Below are 22538 nucleotides of genomic sequence, written 5' to 3'. Positions count from 1 at the left end.
ACACCACAGCTCACAGCAACGCCAGATCCTTAACCCACTGAGAGAGGCCAGGGATCGAACCCGAAGCCTTATGATTCCGAGTCGGATTCATTAACCACTGAACCACGACAGGAACTCCTGATTAATTATTTTTTTAGATGGATTCTGACTAATCAATTAGTAATATATAAACCACGATTTTTTAATATTTGGAAAAATTGAGCATGATAATAATGAACATATTTATCTGTAGAATAGTTTAAGAAATCTAGTCTATGTAGAGTAGACTCATAATACTTAGAAATGCAAATGTTAAGTCAGAATAAAAATGTCTCAGCAATTTAATTTAGAAATGTGTATATGTAGGTTCTTTCTTGTTTTTATAAATAAATGACTATTTTGATGATTTCAAGACATAGTTGCATAATAATTGCATGTCTGTCTATAAATTGACACTACTAGAATAGTTTTGTATTTTTCATAGGTTAAAAAGAATAAACAATGCATAAGTACTTGCTTTACTTATTAGCTAGTATTATGATTGACACCTTACTATAATCTGGAAAAGTTACCAATCAGTATTATCTTTAACACAGTACTGTAAATTTCTGTTACAAAGAAATTTAAGAAATAATCCCTGACTTCAAGGACTTTATAGTTAATTTAAAATATAATTTTAGGAGTTTCATTGTGGCTCAGTGGATTAAGAACCTGATGTGTCTGTGAGGGTGTGGGTTCAATCCCTGGCCTTGCCTAGTAGGTTAAGTATCTGGTGTTTCAGCAAGGCACTGGAAGAGAAAATGTCTGTATGCACATGTATATGGGCATAAACTTAGGTTACTGGAGCCCTACTGATATTTAGAGGTGAAGTCCCAAGGAAAAGTAGGATATTTGGGCTCTTAAAAATACCTCTCTTCTCTTCTGATGATTTGACAAATGCAACCATTAAGTATAATCTTGTTTTGTGTTTGAACTCACATAAAGGAAAAAAATACCTCTAAAAATGTCACTCCAGTAAGTTCAATTTTGTGAAACAACATCGATGTTTTCTAATAAGGAAAATATACCCATTGTATTTTCAGAAGTAAAAAAAACAATATTTATTTAGCTGTTTCTTTTTTTTTATATAAACTTGCCACATGTGAAAATATTCTAAATTTATACACCGGTAGTAGAACCTGCATGACAGTGTATTATAGAAAGAAATGTGCAATAGTAAGTGAATGAAAGCAAATGAAAATTTTCCTCTTGAGCTTTACTTAACCCTTTGCTAAAATGAAGTCTACCATCTGTCAGCATACTTTTCCTTTCACTTTTTTACTGATATGGAGTCAGTTCTTCGTGTACACTTTGACAAGATAGTAATGGTTCTAAAACCTAGTAGGAGCCCCAAACCATGATCTACAAGAATCTACAAAAGATAACTAGAAAGAAAGAGAGCTTGCACTTACAGCTGAAACTCCCAAATGTCGAGTCAGTAAGAAGTGTACCCTAACTACACTTGGGCCAAGAGAGAACAGGGAGTACAAATGTGAAACTGAATAGAGGTCTTCACAAAAGAGCTTCTAGAAACAGCTGGATTTTAGCTGCCTTTTAAAACAGGAAGCACCTGGGTTCACATGGGTTGAAGTGCCCTAGATTCCAAGTCAAGGAAAACTGGCTTCCAAAGTATGGATTCAGCAGTGCGGCAAGCAGTTTACATAAAGGATAACAAACTAATTAGAGTTTCTGCTTAGGGGCATGGTAGAGAAGAGAAATATAAATGAATTTGAAGAACTCTGAGAATAATATTAACAAGAGCAAGAGTTTAGCTCTTTGACATGTGGAGTGTGTTCATATACATTGTCTGGTTTGATACACACAGAAACTTCTGTGACAGAAATATGACTACCATTTCACCTTTCAATGAAAGCTCTAATGCGCTTTCTTCTTCCGTAAAATGGGAATGCTATAGTACCTAGCTCCTTGGACTGCTGTAAAAATTAAATGTGCTTGTACATGTAAACTGTGTATCAGGGTAGGTGGTATATTTCAGGTGTTCAATAAATCTGATATTAAAATGAAAAAATATTCTAATAGTACTCTAATAAATTACAGATACATATAATAACACAGATGGATCTCAGAAAACATTATGCTGAATGGAAGAATTCACAAGCTAAGTAGTATGATTCTATTACATGATGTTTGAGAATAGGAAAACTAATATCTATATTGATAGAAATTAGAATAGTATTTTTTCTGAGTGTGAAAAATACTGATTGTGAAAGGTACTAAGTAACTGAGGCTAGAAAAACATTATCTTTACTGGGTATATAAAAAGGATGTACATATTTATCAAAACTATTCAAACTCTGTACTCAGTATCTGTGTGTTTCATTGTATATTAGTTATAACTCAAAATTATATGAATTTAATTGTTTTTGAATTAAAAATGCTTTGGGAAAAATCGGAAAAGTTTGTAGATCTGGATAGCCATAATGTAGATGACTCTTGAGTAAACCTGGATGATATTCAGTGAGTTATTTGACTATCAAACTTTTAATTGAAAAACTATTTATGAGAGTATAGCACAGAAGGTAGAAGTAGACTCAGTGGTTGTAAGTGATACAATAGCTGGAAAAAAGAAAATAAACTAATTTAAAAAATAGTATTCAAAGCTAAACCTTGATGACTTATTTGGTTTCCAGAATTCCCTTTTTCTGGAAGGGTTCTGGCAAGAGGTAGACACTCATTTTTCAGAGATGCCCTCCAGAAGGTTGAACAATAAAAATGTAAATAAAAAAACACCCAGAAATAGAAATGCTTGTGTATGAAAAGGTCATTTAAATAGAGTCTCTGTATTAAAAACCAAGATTTTTTTCAATACCAGTGGCTGATAGTCCATGAAATATGGCTCAAGAATAATGAAATCACCAGATATTGAGATAGAATATTATTTTAACACATTAATTAACAGTGGGATTGGTTCAGACCCCTTTAGTTATAATATTTCAAATACTATACAAAATAAAATAAGATAAAATGTTGGTTTATGCAAATGTAAGTTCCAAGGTCAGATCTGACTCAGGAAATTCATGAACTTTCATAATCCTTTGACCAGGAGTCTGTCCCTTTTCCTCTTCTCTTTTTTTCCTCCCAACCTCTCTCACAGTTCACCTTGCTCTTGGTTTTTCCCTACCTCTAGTTCTCTGAGTCTTATTTTACTTCCCGAGAGGTTAGATGAAGGTATTTCACATCTTTAGATTTGATAATCCAAGGGGAAAGAGAAAACTTCTCTCTCCCCTTAAGCAAAAAACAAACAAAGAAAAACAAGCAAAACCTCAAAAATATAATTTCCCTTGATTGGAGCATAAGACCATCTCAGAGTTAATCAATATAGCTGAAGTACTATGATTTATCTAGTCTGTGTCACATGTTAACTACATGAAGGGAAGACTGGGATTTGGGAGGAGAAGGGGGGCTTAGTACTACGATCTTTACTTACTCCAGGATGAGAAATATTAGGAGAAGGCAGTCCACTTCTTTGAGATCCTGCTGTATAGCACAGGGAAGTATACCTAGTCACTTATGATGGAACATGAGGATAATGTAAGAAAAAGATGTATATATATATATATATGTGTGTGTGAATGGGTCACTCTGCTGTATAGTAGAAATTGACAGAACACAGTAATCCAACTATAATGGAAAAATAAAAATCATTAAAAAAGAATAACTGAACAAACACTAGAAATAGATATAGATATTAATATAGATATAGGTTCAGATATATATTGTTCTATATATAGAAAATGATACTCCTGTACATAATAAGTACTCCGTATCAGTTAGTGTTAAGTAAGGTGACAAAAACCATACTAGTAATATGGAGGGGAAGGTTACTAGAAAAATTATTAACTAGTGACAAGAAATTATTTTCTCAGAGGTCTAAAGTCCCAAGAATGCAGGAATAGAAGATGTAGGGAGCAGCTATTGCCACAAATGTTGAGGCCGATCATCTAAGGAAGAAACCAAATAAAATGAGGTCCGTATTCTCCCCCAAATGGAGATGCAAACCTTGTTGCAAGGGGTGCAGCTCTGGCCCTTTAGATAGTGGAAATTGTTGCTGAGGTGCTGTAGGCCAGTACTGGCAACAACAACAACCCCATAAAACAAAAAAGGAAAACAAAACAACAACAAAAAACCAAAAAACCCATACTAGAGACCTTGAGATATATTTGGGCTGCTGTAAACAGTAACACTGAAAAGTCCTTGGAGCTCCCGTTTTGGCGCAGCGGAAACGAATCCTATTAGAACCATGAGGTTGCGGGTTCCATCCCTGGTCTCGCTCAGTGGGTTAAGGATCCAGCATTGCCGTGAGCTGTGGTGTAGGTTGCAGACGCGCCTCGGATCTGATGTGGCTCTGGCGTAGGCCGGTGGCTACAGCTCCAATTCGACCCCTAGCCTGGGAATCTCCATATGCCGTGGGTGGGGCCTAAAAGGACAAAAGACAAAAAAAATAAAAAATAAATATGTAAAAACAAAGGACACTGGTGCAACTTTCTGGGAAATATCTCTTTGGCCGCCATTGAAACTCACTAGAGATTTCCCAAGAGCATGTTGGAAGAACTCACTGGAGACAGCACACTAGTGAAGCTGGTGCTCACCGCCATCTGTTAGAAAGAAAGCCACGCATTAGTTGCAGGAAAGCAAGTGTCAGACCAGGAAGAGAAGCACCTTCATTTTGCAGTGCCTCTATAGGACTATTTATTAGTCTAACATGTCAGCTGGTAAAGGAAAAATGTATGCAGGATCCAACCTCACTTCAAAGAGCTGAGCAAGAAAGGATGGCTTTGGAGCTAAGCTAATGGGCAATAAGTTGATAGCTAATACATGTCATTTTTGCCTTTTCAATCTGTTCCCTTCCTATGGGCAAGCAGTATAGAAAGCTGAATCACACTTTAAAAACAGCTTACGGATTAGACCTCACTGTCATAGGGAAAAATAAAAGGAGAAAAATAATACGTCCCATTAAATACCACCACCATTACTACTACTTCCAATAGTAATAACAGCTACTGTTTCTTAAAGTATGCCAATCCTCGGACCAAATGCTTGGTTTAATGTGTAAAACAACTTTATAACCAGCTGTGCTTATTAATCCCATATTGATGGATGATTCATAAACTTAGATATAAAGGGCTTGAGGTCAGAAAATAAAAGAACTGAGATTCAAATCTAGACTGTCCATACACTGCACTTTCATTCCCTGTAGACAACTCTCCATGAGAATCACTAGATTACTTAGTGATCTTGGAGTCAAAAATGTGGAACATGATGAGCTAAATGTTAAATAGCTTCCCATGCAGAAAGCCTAGACAGTTATTTTTATCCCATGTGTAGTGAATGGTATTTCCTTTTTTTGGGGGGGGGGGGCCCTACATGCATGGCATATGGAAGTTGCCAGGCTAGGAGTCAAATCAGAGCTACAGGTGCTGGCCTACACCACAGCCACAGTAACACAGGATCCAAGTAGTATCTGTGACCTACACCACAGCTCACAGAAACGCCAGATCCTTAACTCACTGGGCAAGGCCAGGGATCGAACCCACATCTTCATGGATCCTAGTTAGGTTCATTACTGCTGAGCCACAATGGGAACTCCTTGAATGGTCTTACAGGAAAAGTACTGAACACAAAATGTCAGGTGTCACAAACCAAATGCCTACAAGAGCCAGGCTGATAATGCTTAACACAGAAGTGATGCTATAATAATTTGTTAGCCATTCGTCAAGATTGGAGATTTCATGTCCATGTCTAAAAGATCAGTGGTTCCTTAGTCTTATTGAGTGACCACACCAGAAAATAAAATAAAATCATCCTGATTTTTCAGGAGGATTATTTATTTATTTATTTATTTGGTCATGCCCATAGCATGTGGAAATTCTTGGGCCAAGGATCAACCTGCGCCTCAGAAGTGACAGCACCAGATATATAGCCCACTGTGCCACAAGGGGCTAAACAAATGTGGAACTCCTTCGGAAGGTTTTTTTTTTTTTTTTTTTTTTTTTTTTAAGGATGTTTATGTGAAATGATATAATTTTTTAATGTTGGCAGCTAATTAAAGCAGTTTTAAAGGAGTTTCTGTTGTGACTCATTGAAAACGAATCTGACTAGTATCCATAAGGACGTGGGTTCAATCCCTGGCCTAGCTCAGTAGGTTAAGGTTAAGGATCCAGTGGTGCCATGAGCTGTGTGGTGTAGATTGCAGACATAGCTCAGATCTTGCATCGCTGTGGCTGTGGCATAGGCCAGTGGCTACAGCTCTGATTCAACCCCTAGCCTGGGAAATTTCATGTGCTGTAGGTGTGGCCCTAAAAAGAAAAAAAAAGTTTTTAATTGCAGTTGCTGATTCTCTTAAGTAGTAATAAGAACCTAGGAATACAATCAACCCTGTTTAAACCTGAAAAAAAAAAAAAATTGGAGTTCCCATTGTTTCTCAGCAGTAACAAACCCGACTAGTATCTATGAAGACTTGGGTTCGATCCCCAGCCTTGCTTAGTGGATAAAGACTGTTATGTTGCCATGAGCTGCAGTGTAGGTTACAGATGCGGTTGATATTGGCATTGCTCTGGCTGAGGTGTAGGCTGGTGGCTGCAGCTCTGATTCGCCCCCTAGCCTGGGAACTTCCATATGCCATGAGTGTAGCCCTAAAAAAAAAAAGAAAGAAAGAAAGAAAAAAAGACACTCTGTGGACCAAATAAGACATGCCAGTAATGGCCTATTGCTGACCAGTTTGATGCCTCTCTCTTTGAGTCTTTTCAGCTTAGAAACTATCTTGTAACTGGGGCAAAAAATATTTAGAACCTGATGCTAACAATTTCCTGCTGTCTTAATAGTGTTTGGATGGGCATGACCAGTGTTTTCCTCTGTAACTCATCTTAACTCCCTGACCTTACATAACAGGACCATATTCTTTCTATCTGATCATATGTCCCATCAACATATAGAGAACTCTAGCTGGCCTGGAAACTATTCATCTTTCTTCTAGTGAATTTATAGAACTTCATACTGATTCATTATATATTGCTCTCTAAGTTTAGCTAAGACATTTTTTATTAGGAAAAATTTCAGGAGTTTCCCTGTGGCACAGTGAGTTAAGGATCCAACATTGTCACTGCAGCGGCTTAGGTTGCTGCTGTGGCATGGTTCAGTCCCTGGCCTGGGAATGTCCATATGCTGTGGGCATGGCGAAAAAAAAGAAAGAAAGAAAAAGGAGAATAATCAACTCCTTGATACTCATTACCCAGATTCAGAATTATCAAGATTTTATCACCTTAACTTCATATATTATCACTCCTAACTTTTACTGAAACATTTTAAAATAAATGACAAATATCATATTTAAACCTTGCATATTTCAATATACATCTCTAAAATTAATATATTTTTGTAAAATTCATTGCCTCAATGCCCTTAGCCTGTCTATCAAAGTTAACAATATTTCAATCCATCCCATGTTGTACTTTTTTCTCTTTGCTTCTTGTGGTATTATTTACTGCACTCTCTTTCCCTCATATTTCTTGTTAATGGAAGTTAGCTCTAGAAACTTGGTTGGGTTCAGGGTTTAGTAAAAATACTTCAAGGAGATGCTGAGCATAGTTTAGCTTCTGAAAGCAATTTTATTCTCATCTCTGTGGCATAGCAGTTCAGGATACCCCCACAATTACTAACAGCCATTTTCGTTTCTTACAACTCTGAGAGTGTCTTCTAAGAAATTACAAAGAAACAAAAGCAAATTCACAGTGGGTAGTTTGCCTTTGATCTTTCCTTCCTTCTTCACTGTGACCATCAGTCATCCAATATTTTTTTCAGAGTTTTCGTCTAGGACTTACTCTCATCCTCCCTTCTGAAAGTTTTTTGAAAATTATCTTTCTCCATTCTCAAAAAAGCAGGTGGCTTAGGAGGAGTTGTAACACAGAAATGTATCTAGAAAGAATACAATTCTAAAAGACTACATAAAGACTATACTCATCACAAGAAATCTGTACCTATCCATCTGCTTTATCTAGAGTCACTTCTTTTAAATTTTACTTCTTTTAAATTTGTTTGTATTCAGGAAACCAGTACAGTAGACTCCTTCCTTTTACTTTCCTCTAAGAGTTCGCCGCTGGAGAGAAAATTATGGGAGAATGTTCTGCATGTTTTAACAGCTGGGTTGATAATAGTGTGTAGATACTGATTCTCAATAGTTTTCAGTGAGATTGATGACTGGAACCCATCAGGTGCCATGGAGGAGGGTTAGCCCAGCTATCCCTTCTGGAGACCATCTTATTTTTCTGACATTAGGTTAAGAGAACATTACTCTTACCTTTGCTGTAAGTTACATTGCAATCATATTTTCTCATTGACTAACAAAGAATGGCATTTTGCATGTATTTTTATCCCTTATTCTTAGCCTTCTCCCTATGTGGGGTTAGTCTTAGAATACATCATATAGATTGTCAGAGGAAACTAAGAAACATCCAAAATATTGGTTTGAAGCTAAGAATTATAATTCAGCAGCTTTGGGAAATTATTTTAGACCATTATCTCAAATAAATATTATCATTTTTTCCTGATTATCCTCCATCTTTTGATTCCTAAAGTACTAATTTGAACAGTATTCTAAACCCTATATTTACTGAAAAGCTTCATTGTTTCTCATGCCCCTGGGGAAATCTATTTTTTGTTTGTTTTGTTTTGTTTTCTGCTCCTCTGTGTATAGTTTGAGAAAGGTTCAGAAGGTATCCAGGGAAAACTGAGAAAAGAGAAGACACCCTCTGTTAGTTTACTAGGGTTGCCATGAACAAAATATGCTATAGACTAGGTGGCTTAAACAACAGAAAATTATATTCTCATTGTTCTGGATGCTAGAAGTCCAAAATCAAGGTGTATCGGGTTGGGTTTTCCATGAGGCCTCTCTCTTTGGCTTGCAGATGGCCATCTTTCTCACTGTGCACCCATGTGGCCGTTTCATTGATGTCTCTTCCTCTTTAAGGACATCAGTCATGTTGGATTAGGGCCCTTCCCTTATGACTTTATTTCATAAGTACCTTTTTTAGAGGTCCTGTCTCCAAAATACTGTCACATAGGGGGTTAAGTCTTCAACATATGAATATGGAAGAATACAATTCAGCCCATAGCATGCCCTTGAGAGTACTTTTTCTGATCTGTAACTGCATGTATAAAAATAGGCCATCTCAATTATATGGGCTCTACATTTCAAGTATGCATGCCAAAGTCTGAATGTATATTTATTAGCAGACTTGACTCACAGCCTAATGGCATGCTACTGAATCATATTTACATGTGATCATAGTTGACTGGGGAAATAATTCAGGTGTTTATCCTGTTTTGTATGTGTGTATGTGTGTGTGTAGTCATCTAGTTATTTACGGTTTTGATAATTTATTAAAATGACCCCCTCCAAGCTTTTACTGTCATTCCTCACAAAGAATGAACACAGCAGATATTTAGGTCTGCCTTTATGTCTGAAAATCATGCTTTTTTTTTTTTTTTTAAATGACACTACCCTTGTAAAGGATAGCACTTTTTTAGCTACTTGTCTCCATGTATAAATTTTAAATCCTTTCCTTAATGCATGTATGATGAGTTAGAAAAAGTGATTAGTAGTTTTAGTAGTTCCTTGAGATTCAATAAAAGGGGAGTCTCAGACATAAGCAAGTTATTAAATTAGAGAAAGGCATATTGGCAATGACAATTAAATAGGGCTGTGACTTGCATATAAAAGTGTGGGAATGAAAAAATTAGTGAATTTATGATTGAATTTTATGCATTCAACATGGAAATAATATTGTAAATTGAAAAAATGGGCTAGAAGACCTTTTTAAAATAATAGTTTTGGAGAATGATTTTTATGTCATAATGCAGGGTATGCATAACATAAATTCTAGTACTAAATCACTATGTTGTTTAGGGTCAAAATTGTATTTTTGAAAAAGTTTTTATTCTTAAAAAATACTCTTGCTAAAGAAAGTTCACATTCATAAGTATGGATAATTTCTTCCAAGTTTTGTAACTTAAGACAAACTAAGTCTAAACTCTCTCCTGTCTACCAGGGGTTAAGATAATTAGCAACAAGTTAGAGTAATGAAATTAAATCACTACTCAGGATAAATGGTTGTCTTTGGTCTGCATGATAAGCTGTGACTCTGTGATGGGTATGAAAGTTTATGTGCCAGACAGAAGGGATTGTCACCTTGATTTTTTTTCTTTTTTGAAGTCTGTCCCAGACCAGTTCAGCTGTTAAATTTCAATTAAACTAAATGCAGTCAGAAAAACAACATTAAAAGAAGGGTTGGAAATGTAAGTATATTTCTTTTATCTAGTCCGAGCTGTTGGCAAAGTAAACTGGCTTTTCCATACTTGGCATTTATTAATAATATTTTGAATACCATTGCGCTTTTTAAGCTGAGTGTGGTGGAATTCTCTTGTGGGATTATTAAATGAGTCGATTTGCATTCTAATGAGAACAAATGTTTGGGATTGCATTGTTAAAATGCTAAAACGGTGTGTGTATAATTATTTTGCAGCTTAGATTCGCAGAACTCATTTCCCCAAACTCCTTTTTTTAAATAACTAAAGAGTCAGAGCCTACTGACGGCTGGAGGGGAGGTGATTAGGGTAATTTAAACTGTTCACAAATGACTTTGCCACAGAATGAAAGCATTTCTTTGGCTTTGCCCAGCTCCTTTCATTATCTTTAAGCGGCCGCAGTGTTGAGTCCCATAAGAAGTCTCACCAAGCTCTCTTTCCTTGTACAGTTTCTCATTTGTACTGATTAATCATTTTGTAATTCCATTCTGGGTTGACTTGCTCATCTTTAAGGCATTTGCTGCTTTTTCTTTGCTTGTCTATCCTGTAACGGTTATGTTGTCTGTTCTAATACCTTAGCTTTATCACTGCAAGTCAAGCTTTAAAACATTAATCCCTTCATGCTTTAATTTCATATTCTATTACCAGAATGAATGCAAATACTGTTTCCTTTTTCTCCCTTTTAATCATCTTTACTACAGCTTTTGCATATGGGCCAAAAGTAAAGTAAGCTTTTTATTATTTAGAGTGTAACTCTTTATTTAAAAATAGTTTTTCAACTTCCTATCTTTCATTAGTTTTAAATTCTGTTGACAAAATAGAAATGTTTACTGCAGATATCTGTAGCCTTAAAACTTAATTTGTAGCCAGTTTTTAATAAAATATGCGTATTGTAAATCAACAGTCTTAAGTTACTAAAGGTGGACATGTTTTATTATTATGTTTTTAAGTATTTTGATTGTTAACCTTGACCAGAGTTGTTCATTTCGGTGACAACATTTTGGAACAACAGTGGTTTTAGATTCTTTTCATCAGGCAGTTTGAAGCTGGGCAAGAAAGTAAAAAGGATATAGTCAACCCTACTCTTTTCGTAGGTAATAATTGAGAATCCAGAAAATTTAAGTGATTGACTTACAAACAATAAATAATTATTTTGTGAATATTTATTTTTTAGAAAATTAATAGAATTTGAGGCTTGTTTGTAAGTTTATCTTGTGTGGGCAATGCTTTATTAGGCTAAATGATGCTTTGTATCTATTGCATAAAGTATGTATTTACATATATATCTATATATATGCATGTGTACATATATGTATATATATACACATATAACACAAATATAGCTGTGTTGAAAATATTGACAGATGCAATACTTTGAAAAATGCAAAAGTGTGAAGATCAGTAAAACATTATTTTATGACATGTTAATACAATAGAAGTAAGTGGCTTCGATTAAAACAAATGTTAAAAGTTGATAATTTTCTAATATTTTTAAAAGTCAGTTAATAGGCTGCTGGTTATTCTTTGCTTGAAATGAATTAAAACCTTGTGATAAATGATATCAAGATTTTTTATAATCTAAAAATTGGTATTTTTGTTCAAAGTCAGTCTTTGATGACGTCAAGAACTTCAAATTCAGAATATGGTATGTTTTAACATAGTACAGTTACAAAAATGGGGACGTTTACATTAACCCCCTAACTCAAATTTAGCTATTGTTAGAGGTTTACATTGAGAGATCTGAGGATTCATTTGTTTATAGCTGGTAACCAGAAACATGACACAGACAAATTTATACAGAACAGTAGGATTTTTTTTTTTTTGGTACAAATAGATAAAAAGAATAAACATGAAACTGGCTTCAGCTGTGCATATTAGTTTAGTGTATGTTAGCAATCCCATCCCAAGACAAAATCCTTGGTTCACACGGTTTTGTAAATATAATCAGTAGTTTCTGGGAAGGACAGACAGGAGATGAATGCTGGCAAGAAAGCCCCAAAATATCCACTAGATGGGATTATCAGTAAAAGTTTCCAGATTATAATATACTACACAAATTATTCAGACTGTGCAGACTCCACTTTATCAATTTTTCTGTCTTTGTCTCACTACTTTTTCCACATGTGCTTTCATCATGTGATTCGTTGAATGTGTGAAGGAAAGGAAGGGCACCTGATAGAATGCATTCAGAGTGAATGCAATTATTCCGTATTCATTTTGTTTTATTTTTAGACTTAAGGTACATGGCAGATATGTGTATTGCAAACAACACCTTCTCTTGTATACAGAAAAATTACAAACTTTGTTCTCTAAAACTTTCAATCCTTTAATCTTCCTGTGGATGAATAGCTCCCTCCTTCTGCCCCCCAAAGCCTTAGTCTGTCATGACCTTTCATACCTGTTTTGTCTTTAGAAACAGCTTTGTAAATGTCACAAGCTTAGGATTCTTTTTAGAGGCTTTGGGTTTCAGCTCTCTAACCACTGAGTAATCAAATTCAGGTTGGTTGTGGTTCATGATATTTATTGACTGCTAGTTTGGCTTTAGGACCCTAATGCCATAGGTTGAAGTGCCGTATTGTCCTATTATCAAAGAAAAGTCAAAGACTAAGAGTCTTGTTAGTTTCCCTTTTTATCTATTTATTTTAAAAAAATATTTCTACAACTTTAATAGTTTTAAGTTCATGATTTTTCTTCTGTTGATATGCACGAAAAACAAAAAAACCTCAACCTATGACCAATTTGCATCTAGATAATATCATCCAAAGACTGAACTAAAGAATGCTGACCAAAACTAGGTCTTCAAATGAAATTGGCAGGAGGAAAATACAACTAGGCATTTATGCAGGCATAAGAAAAGCTCTTCAATCACAGAGAGCAAAGATAAAACTGAAAATTGAAGGACCATTGATTGCAAAAATGCAGTATTATGGATGATGTTGATATTTCAAATGGCTTAGAAAAATTATCCTTTTCAAGTGCATTAACCTAATTTTTGAAATAAAATAAAGATCAAATCTTTAATAGTACTGATAATCTATGTAATTTCATGAAATATACAAAAAACCTCATGGTGAGAACTCTTACTCAAGAGCCAGAGCCTTTTCATACCTGGCAAAAATCACAGTTAGACTGGGACAAACACTGTTGGAGTTGATTAAGCAATGTGCCCATTGTATGAATGCAATGAAATGTGTTTCCTGACCTTTTATGCTGCTACTTTCTAATTGAGCAGGTGTGCTGTTCAAAGGGAGTTCATTAAGTGGATTTTAGTGTGTATGTGTGTGTGTGTGTGTGTGTGTGTGTGTGTGTGTGAATCCGTATATCAGATTTGCCAAATGGCTCTTGATATTTTTGTGTTTAAAAATAAACATAAAACATGTAAATCCTGTAGTATTTAGATGAAAATCTGTTCCTTTTACTTTTTCACCAGGAAAAAAAAATAGAGAAGCTCCTTTGTCTTAAAACAAAAAAATTCATACCCTTATTTTTCCTTGGCTTTGGGACTTAAAAAAAAATTGTAATTTTGCCAAAACTGTGGGAATCAATTTACCAAAATATTAAGTGAATTCAGAACTCTGACATTATTGATTCACAGTGGGTGTTAATCTTGGCAAAGCTTATTCCTCTAGTTGTAATAAATCCAATTACTCAAAAGTACATTTATTGTGCTTTTCTCTCTCTCTCTCTTTCTCTCTCTTTTTTCTTTTTTCTTTTTTTTAATTCTCTTTGCTTCTTTCTACCCAGGATTAAAATGCTTAGTAACACTATAAAGGTATTTAGCTAGCTTCAGGAATCTCCTACCAGTCTGTAAGACATGGAAAAATAAAGCTTCAGTGTAGACAAGTAAATTAATATACTTAGAAAAATTAATCCCAAGTGGCTTTATAAGTTCCTGGACTCAAAACTATAAATTACAAGCAGCAAGGGGATTTTAAAACCCATTGTGAACCACTGACACGATGTTCTACTTTAGTCAAAGGCCATAAAAATTAGTTTATTGAGAGCAACACAGGAATATCATATTCTTTGCATTGTTTTTGTGCTTCACAAGTTAGAAAATGCTTTGACATACTTTTTTGAAATGTGTTCACAATATCTGTCTATGGCCGAAAATTTGTGAATAGTTGTCTTCATTTTACAGATTAAGAGATACAGATATATGAGATTAAGTTACTGGCTGAAATCACATAGATTTTCATGAATGGATTTAAGCCTTTTTTTTTTTTTTTTTTTTTTTTTTTGTCTTTTTGCCTTTTCTAGGGCCACTCCCCCGGGCATATGGAGGTTCCCAGGCTAGGGGTCTAATCAGAGCTGTAGCCACTAGCCTATGCCAGAGCCATAGCAACGCGGGATCCCAGCTGCATCTGCGACCTACACCACAGCTCACGGCAACGCCGGATCCTTAACCCACTGAGCAAGGCCAGGGATCAAACCCTCAATCTCATGGTTCCTAGTCGAATTTGTTAACCACTGTGCCATGACGGGAACTCTTAAGTGTTGGATTCAGATATGTCTGTGTTGCTTCTGTTACACTGAACTGTTTCCTAGGTCATACCAGTTATGATAGATCAGATAATAGGCACAGTAGATCTAACGAAAGTTTAGAGAATACAATGAAAAGATCAGGGAATTAACAAGCAGTATAGTAAAAGTATTAGAGAAGTGATAAATGTTCATTAACACTGAATTATGCATGGTATAGATAAATAAATGAATAAGTAAGGATATAAGCTTGTCTTCAGATAACTCATATATAATTGAAAAGAAAATGCATGCACAAGAGAAAAATCATTCAAAAGTTTTGGGTATAATATTTTGGAGGTAGGACTTTGGAGAAAGAGAAATCGATTTGTATAACACTGAGTCCGGCTGTTCAATACCAAAGTCACTAGTCAAACATGAGTAGTTACTGAACACTTGAATTGTGTGCTAATGCAAATTGAGATGGCCCAAAAGTGTTAATTAAATATAGAGAATTTCTTAGTAAAAAAAAAAATAAATGATTTAATTAAATTTTATATTAATATCAAAATAATATTTTGATATATATGGTTAAATGACATATATTCTTAAAATCATTTTTATTCTCTTTTCAGACTTTTTTTTAACATGGCTACTAGAAAATTTTAAATTGCATACATGGCCCACATTTAACCTTATTGGATAGGGACTGATTTAGAGAGGACATGGAGAGCTCCCAGAACTGCTTGGAAGGATGAGATGAAGAGCAGGCCTGGGAAGCGGAGAAAGACAAGGAGTCAGTGGAATAGTAGGAGACTTTTTGGTGACACTTTCCATAGTTCTAAATCAAACTGCAAAACCTTTCTCGTAAGCATTTCTTGTGAAAAAGCCCAGTTTTGCATGCAAGACAAAGGAAGGTAACTATTCTGTGTCACCAGAATACCTAAGCTTGAGGGGTCTAGGAGAGTGTAATTTCATCCCTCTTCACATCTCAAATTGAACCAGTGTGAGAAGCTGTGGACTTCATCACAATTTAAAATCAAGTTTAGTTAGCCTTCTCAAAGATGAGGGAACCATTCTTTAGCCTCTGGATTATAAATTATTCTTAAGAAATATAAATAGCACTCTAAATACCAGATTAATTAAATCCATTCAGTAATATTTAGTGTATACTTACCAAGTACTTTGTGCAGTGGTGAAAACAGAAATGATCTCCACATCAGTGTCATGGCAGCTGACTTATATCTGCATTAAATAAATGAGCATAAATTGATAATGAAACAAAGGAAATAAGACTCACACATCTATTACTGTAACATAAGGAGAAAGTATTCTGTGTTATGAGAGCTTAGTGGCAAAAGAAAGAATTTCCATCTAGGCATATGCTACAATTTTATAGAGGAGATGGCATTAAAACTGATTCTTACAGAAAGGTTTGGTCATACATATGTGCAAATTTTGAAGGGTGTGTTCTATGTATATTTAACAAAGTTAACGTTGAAGAGAAAGTTTTGTAATGCTGGATAATTCAAGTTGTTTAGAGTGAAGAGATTTTAAGTTAGTGTACCATGTGGAAGAATAAATTTGGACCATAATCTTGAAAAGCCTACAATAGTAAGGTCGTGAGTTTCAATGAGGGAGATAATATCGTGTAAGAGCAATGTTGAATAATAATAATATTAAAAGTAATGATAATAATGGTTTATTTACATGTAAAAAAGTCAACAATGTAAACCTGTTCTGTGATTGCTAGACACATTTAATAGAAGTGACAATAATGGGAAAATAACAACAACAAATACAATTTGATTTGCTAATGCATGATCTGTTTTTAGGTAATTAAAAAAAATTACATTTATAATGCACCTTCACTAACGATTTCTCAGATTTCCTTGACCATCTTAATTGGTCTAACCCATGCAATCATTCCTACTTCTGTACTAAGTCAAAATAGTATATTACAAGGCCTGAGATCTTGCTTCTTAACTTCTGTGGAGCTCAATGAAGCAACCTGGAAATAGAAAAGCCAGTGAGAGATAAGAGACTGAAGGAATCTAAGCATACACATTTTCCTTGTTTTCTTCCCTGTTTGTACAATTTACAGGTATGGTTCTCTCTGCAGTCAACCTTCCATTGAATTCCCACATGACAGGGAAACACATTTGCTGTGTTGCTTTCAGTATCTCTTTGCAGCTCATCGGGAAGCAGTAGACATAACAGTAATACACTTCATGCTTCTTCTTGCCTCCCCCCCCGCCACCCCATGTTGAGCTTCCATCTTCCAAATAAAGACTCTGGCTAAGAAAGGGATATTGACAAGTGTGATTAAGTCAAAAGGAGGGGAGAAATATATATATATATATTGTCTTTGTCTTTTGTCTTTTGAGGGCAGCACCTGTGGCATGTAGAGGTTCCCAGGGCTAGGGGTTGAATCAGAGCTGTAGCTGCCGGCCTACACCACATCCACAGTAACACCAGAGCCAAGCTGCATCTGCAACCCACATCACAACTCACCCCAGATCCTTAACCCACTGAGCGAGGCCAGGGATCGAACACACAACCTCATGGTTCCTAGTTGGATTCATTTCCGCTGAGCCATGACGGGCACCCCTCAGTAATATTTTTAAGTGCTTTCTATGTTCCCAATTTTTTTTTCAGTACTTTCACAAATTATCTTTGAGAGTCCTTCATAGTAATGCCATTATTTACATTTACAGATAAGGAAATAGAGGTTCAGAAATGGAGAATATATTACTTGTGCTTAAACAGGTAGTAGGGGATAGAATGAAGGTTCAGAGTTTGGATAAGTTGCTTATCATGATAGAAGTAGTAGAAGAAATACAACTCAGAGAGGTGACCTAACTGATTGTATCCAAACTCAAGTTAATGGAGGGAGAAAAGAATTTCACAGTCTTGACATAACTTATTCTGTAATTGATATCAATTGCTTTGTCTCACTCCCTCTCGCAGAGGAAGGAAGGAAAGAAGATGAGGAAATCTTATAAAAGATTAAAATGATTAAGATGCCTACAAAGAAGAAAAGATAATTCAAAGGACAAAGGCGCTTTTAAGTATATGAAGTATTTTCTTATGAAAAAGACATTTCAGATTATGACTATAAAATCCAAAAGTAAAAGAGAAAAATAGCAAAAAAACTCACTTTGGCTGAAAAAAAAAAATTCTGCAAACTGGTAACTACTTAAAAAAAAAAAAGCCTACGATGCGTGATTTTGCCCATCACTGGTATCCCTGTAGGAGGGATCAAATATGGTCTGAAAGATTTTAGGACTATGCTGTGGAGAAAATGTTGGATTCAATTATCTTTATAGTAATCCTTTCTAACACAGAGATTATATGATTTTGAAATTTTCTCATTTGACTAAATTTTGAATGCACTAAAGTTTTAAAAGCAAGACATTATGAATAGTTACTATGAATAGATACTATGACCATTTGCCCCCAAATTTCAGCTAGGCAAAGATTTCCTTTTAATCATGCAAATTAATACTGGAAAATAGGCATCTCATTCACAGTGTCATGAGTTTCTAACCTTAAACTAATGCAGTGCCCACATCATTGTGTGACTATTTTGGAAAGAATTAATTCTTCATTTCATAAGAAAAAATTGTGTAAAGGTCAAGGTAAGGCTTTCGTTCTTGATAAAGAATGTGTTGATGTCAACTTTAACCCAATAATTGCCCTCTGTTATCAAGAGTATTATATATAAAACTTCAGTGACATGTGGAACATAAATCAGTTCTGAGTAGGTGTTAAAAATACCCAGGGAGTTAATGTAGCTTTTGAGATCTAGGGTATACTAAATTATCTCGTTATTTCAAATATGATCTTCAAACCTAGATCTTCAATCTCTTTTTTATTATAAAACTTATAATAAAAAAGAATTCATAATTATCATTAATATCAACAAATCTTATATATATTCCCAAAAAAATGAAGCCTGTTCAATGATAGTTATTTCACATTTAATGTAAAAACATAAATTTTTTAGAAGTTAGCTATTCTTAGAGAAGCAGAATTCTTACCAAGAGATGTCCCAAGTTTATACAGCAGGAGAAAAGGAGTCTGAATTTAAAATAGCTTCTCACAACAAATAAAAAATCAATTCATTTGAACATTTTTCTTAAGCTTTGAGGGAAGTACAAACACATTTATGTAAGTTCTGGGTTTTCCTTGGCATGTTAGGATATCTTAAGAAGTGTGGCCTTCCTAACTCACAAAGAATGTCTTACAGACTGCCTGCTGCATGTAGTTTAAACTTTTCAATGTAATCATCTTTCTTTGCTCTCTCTGAAAGAGCAATAAAAATAAAATAGCCTCATCCAAAAGTTACTTTTTAATCCAAACGTCTCATGTACATAGTGAAAGAGTCAGAAGGCTTTTTATGTTTTGTTTTCCCTCCAAAATGGCTACACTAAATGATTTTTTTAATGTTTCTTTTCAACTATTCCCCTCTAAACAGTTATTATTGATTACTGCTTGCTCAAGGTGGAATGCTTTTCCTCAGATTTTCACTTTCAATTGACAGCATGTCATAGTCTACAACCTCTTCTTCCTTCACCGTGGATGGGATTCCCAGGGTGAAATGAACAAGAAGTCCTGGTCACAAGAGTTTCTCCTAGAATTCCTCAAAGTATGTTACAGCAGCTGTCTTACTGTCTACCTGTGATACCAACATAATTCCAAAGAGTGGGTCTTACTTTGGAATGTGTCAGACTTGCCCTCTAAATCAGGTTATGATTAGGAGTTACTAAAGGAAGCTTCTGAGGAGTTTTTACTGTCTTGGAAATCTCTCTGTTCTGGTATCTCCATGAACTATAAGAGATAGCCGTAGGCTGATGAACTAGAGTCTACATTAAGTTACTTTGTTTTACGGTCAAATTTTATATGATACATAGTCATTCAAGTAATATATGTTTCTATAGTGCAAAGCTCTAAATTCAGCAGGGTATATCACAGGGAAATTCTATTATCCTGATTTTGGTCCTAGAAATCAGTTAAGTAAAACATGACCCTTCTAACAGTGACATCATAGTCTATTTGAAATAGATCCAAGATTTTATTGTCAAAGATTCTAAGAATGGATATTCCTATGTGGTCCCAGAGCACATGTTTAATTCTATAGGGGGAATAGAAGAATTGATCAGAAATAGGTTTGTTGGACTAGGTGACCTAAGGGTAATATAATATCGATCAAACTAAAATTTTGGAAACTCACTAGAAAATAAAATTTATTTTACTTAGTTTATTAAAACTAGAGCTTTTCCTTTAGAGTAATTGATAATGTTATAAAAAAGTGATAATAACTGGAAGAACAGAACACAATACTCTTTATGGTAGATAGGATTTCAATTTCTATGGTCTTCTCCCTTCTCCCCACCCCCTCTCACATCACCCCTGTTTCACCCTCCATGGACTCCAAGAACTTTGCAGGTGATATAAATGTTATGTACCTTAATATGGGGAGACTGTCCTAGAGTATCCAGGTGTAATTGCATGAACCTTTAGAAGAGTAAGAGGGAGGCAGAATGACAGAAAGAGTTATGAATGTGTTGGAGAAATATGACATGAGGAAGAGTCAATCTGCCATCACTGACTTTGAAGATGGAGAAAGGAGGCCATGAGCCAAGAAATGTGAGGGGGCCTCTAAAGCTGGGGATGGCCTTCAGCTGACAGCCAGTAAAGAACTTGGACCTCAGTGCTACAACTGCATGAGACTGAATTTGGCCAACAACCTCATGAAGAAGGAAATGGATTCTCTTCTAGAGCCTCCAGAAAGGATCACAACCATATAGACACCTTGATTTCTGCTAGCTAGACTCTAAACTGAGATCCTGCTGAGCATGCTAGACTTCTGACCTACAGCAACTATGTGATAATAATGGGTGTTGTTTTAAGCTGCTAAATTTGTCTTTATTCATTAAGACAATAGTAAAAAACAAATATACTTCCCTACAGTTTTAGGCAGCCCCATCCCATCACTGGTTTTCTATTTAAACTGTGGTGTGTGTGTGTGTGTCTGTGTGTGTGTGTGTCTTGGAATTTTTTTTCTTTAATGATTTTGTTTTTTCCGTTATACTTGGTTTACAGTATCCTGTGTATTTTCTACTTTAAAGCAAACTGACCCAGTCACACACACACACACACACACACAATCACACACACACACATATACACACACACACACATATATATATACACATTCTTTTTCTCACATTATCCTACATCATGCTCCATCAAAAGTGACTAGATATAGTTCCCAGTGCTCTACAGCAGGATCCCATTGCTTAGCCATTCCAACTGCGATAGTTTGCATCTATTAACCCCAGACTCCCAGTCCATCCCACTCCATCCACCTCCCCCTTGGCAACCACAAGTCTGTTCTCCATGTCCATGAGTTTCTTTTCTGTGGAAAGGTTCATCTGTGCCATATATGAGATTACAGATATAAGTGATATCATATGGTATGTGTCTTTCTGACTTACTTCACTCAGTGTGAGAGTCTCTAGTTCCATCCGTATTGCTGCAAATGGCATTATTTTGTTCCTTTTTTATGGCCGAGTAGTATTCCATTGTGCATATATACCACCTCTTCTTAATCTATATGTCTGTCAGTGGACATTTATGTTGTTTCCAGGTCGTGGCTATTGTACATGGTGCTGCAATGAACATACAGATGCATGTGTCTTTTTCAAGGAAAGTTTTGTCTGGATATATGCCCAAGAGTGGGATTGATGGGTCATATGGTAATTCTATACTTAGTTTTCTGAGCTATTTCCATACTGTTTTCCATAGTGGTTGTACCAATTTACATTCCTACCAGCATTGTAGAAGGGTTCCTTTTGCTACACACCCTCTCCAGCATTTGTTGTTTGTGGACTTATTAATGATGGCCCATCTGACTGGTGTGAGGTATTACCTCATTGTAGTCTCATTTTGCATTTCTCTAATAATAAGTGATGTTGACCATTTTTTCATGTGCTTGTTGGCCATCTGTCTATCTTCTTTGGAGGAATGTTTATTCAGGTCTTTTGCCCATTTTTCAGTTGGGGTTTTGGCTTTTTGCTGTTGATTGTAAAAGCTGTTTGTATATTTTAGAGATTAAGCCCTTGTCAGTTGTATCATTTGAAAGTATTTTCTCTCATTCCATGGATTGTCTTTTTTTTTTAATGGTTTCCTTTGTTGTGCAAAAGCTTATCAGTATTTTTGGTCCCATTGGTTTATTTTTGCTTTAATTTTTGTTGCCTTGGGAGAGTGACCTAAAAAAATATTTGTAAGGTTAATGTCAGAGAATGGTTTGCCTATGTTTTCTTCTAGGAGTTTGATGATTTCTTGTCTTATGTTTAAGTCTATAAGCCATTTTGAGTTTATTTTTGTGCACAGTGTGAGGGTGTGTTCTAGTTTCACTGATTTGCATGTGACTGTCCAGTATTCCCAGCATCACTTGCTGAAAAGACTTTATCCCATTTTATATTCTTGCTGCTTTTGTCAAAGATTAATTGGCCATAGGTGTCTGAGTTTATTTCTGGGTTCTCTCATCTGTTCCATTGGTCTATATGTATGTTTTGATACCAGTATCACACTGTCTTGATTACTGTGGCTTTGTAATATTGCCTGAACTCTGGGAGATTTATGCCTTCTGCTTGGCTTTGTTCCTCAGGATCCCTTTGGCAATTCTGGGTCTTTTTATGGTTCCATATAAATTTTTGGATGTTTTGTTC

At 35.3% G+C, this 22538-nt stretch overlaps 1 protein-coding gene across 2 annotated transcripts in view; it reads left to right on the top strand.

Annotated features, from left to right (window-relative positions):
• The window catches only part of LOC146395649 (uncharacterized), a 2307895-nt gene that overhangs the window by 816844 nt on the left and 1468513 nt on the right, over window positions 1-22538 (top strand). The window contains exon 7 of one of the 2 annotated variants that reach the window (XM_085001861.1): window positions 10247-10329. The exons of the other annotated variant lie outside the window; for it this stretch is intronic. The gene's annotated coding sequence lies outside the window, so the exon portion shown is untranslated. The remainder of the gene's footprint in view (window positions 1-10246; window positions 10330-22538) is intronic. 2 annotated transcript variants of the gene reach the window in all.

This window comes from Sus scrofa, chromosome 16 (genome assembly GCF_054392235.1).
Source record: "Sus scrofa isolate SSC_HxYL_T2T_F1_AM1 chromosome 16, Sscrofa_HxYL_maternal_Yorkshire_Landrace_v2.0, whole genome shotgun sequence".
NCBI lineage: Eukaryota > Metazoa > Chordata > Mammalia > Artiodactyla > Suidae > Sus > Sus scrofa.
Note: the sequence above shows the minus strand (reverse complement) of the source record. Positions and strands in the feature narration are given on the sequence as shown.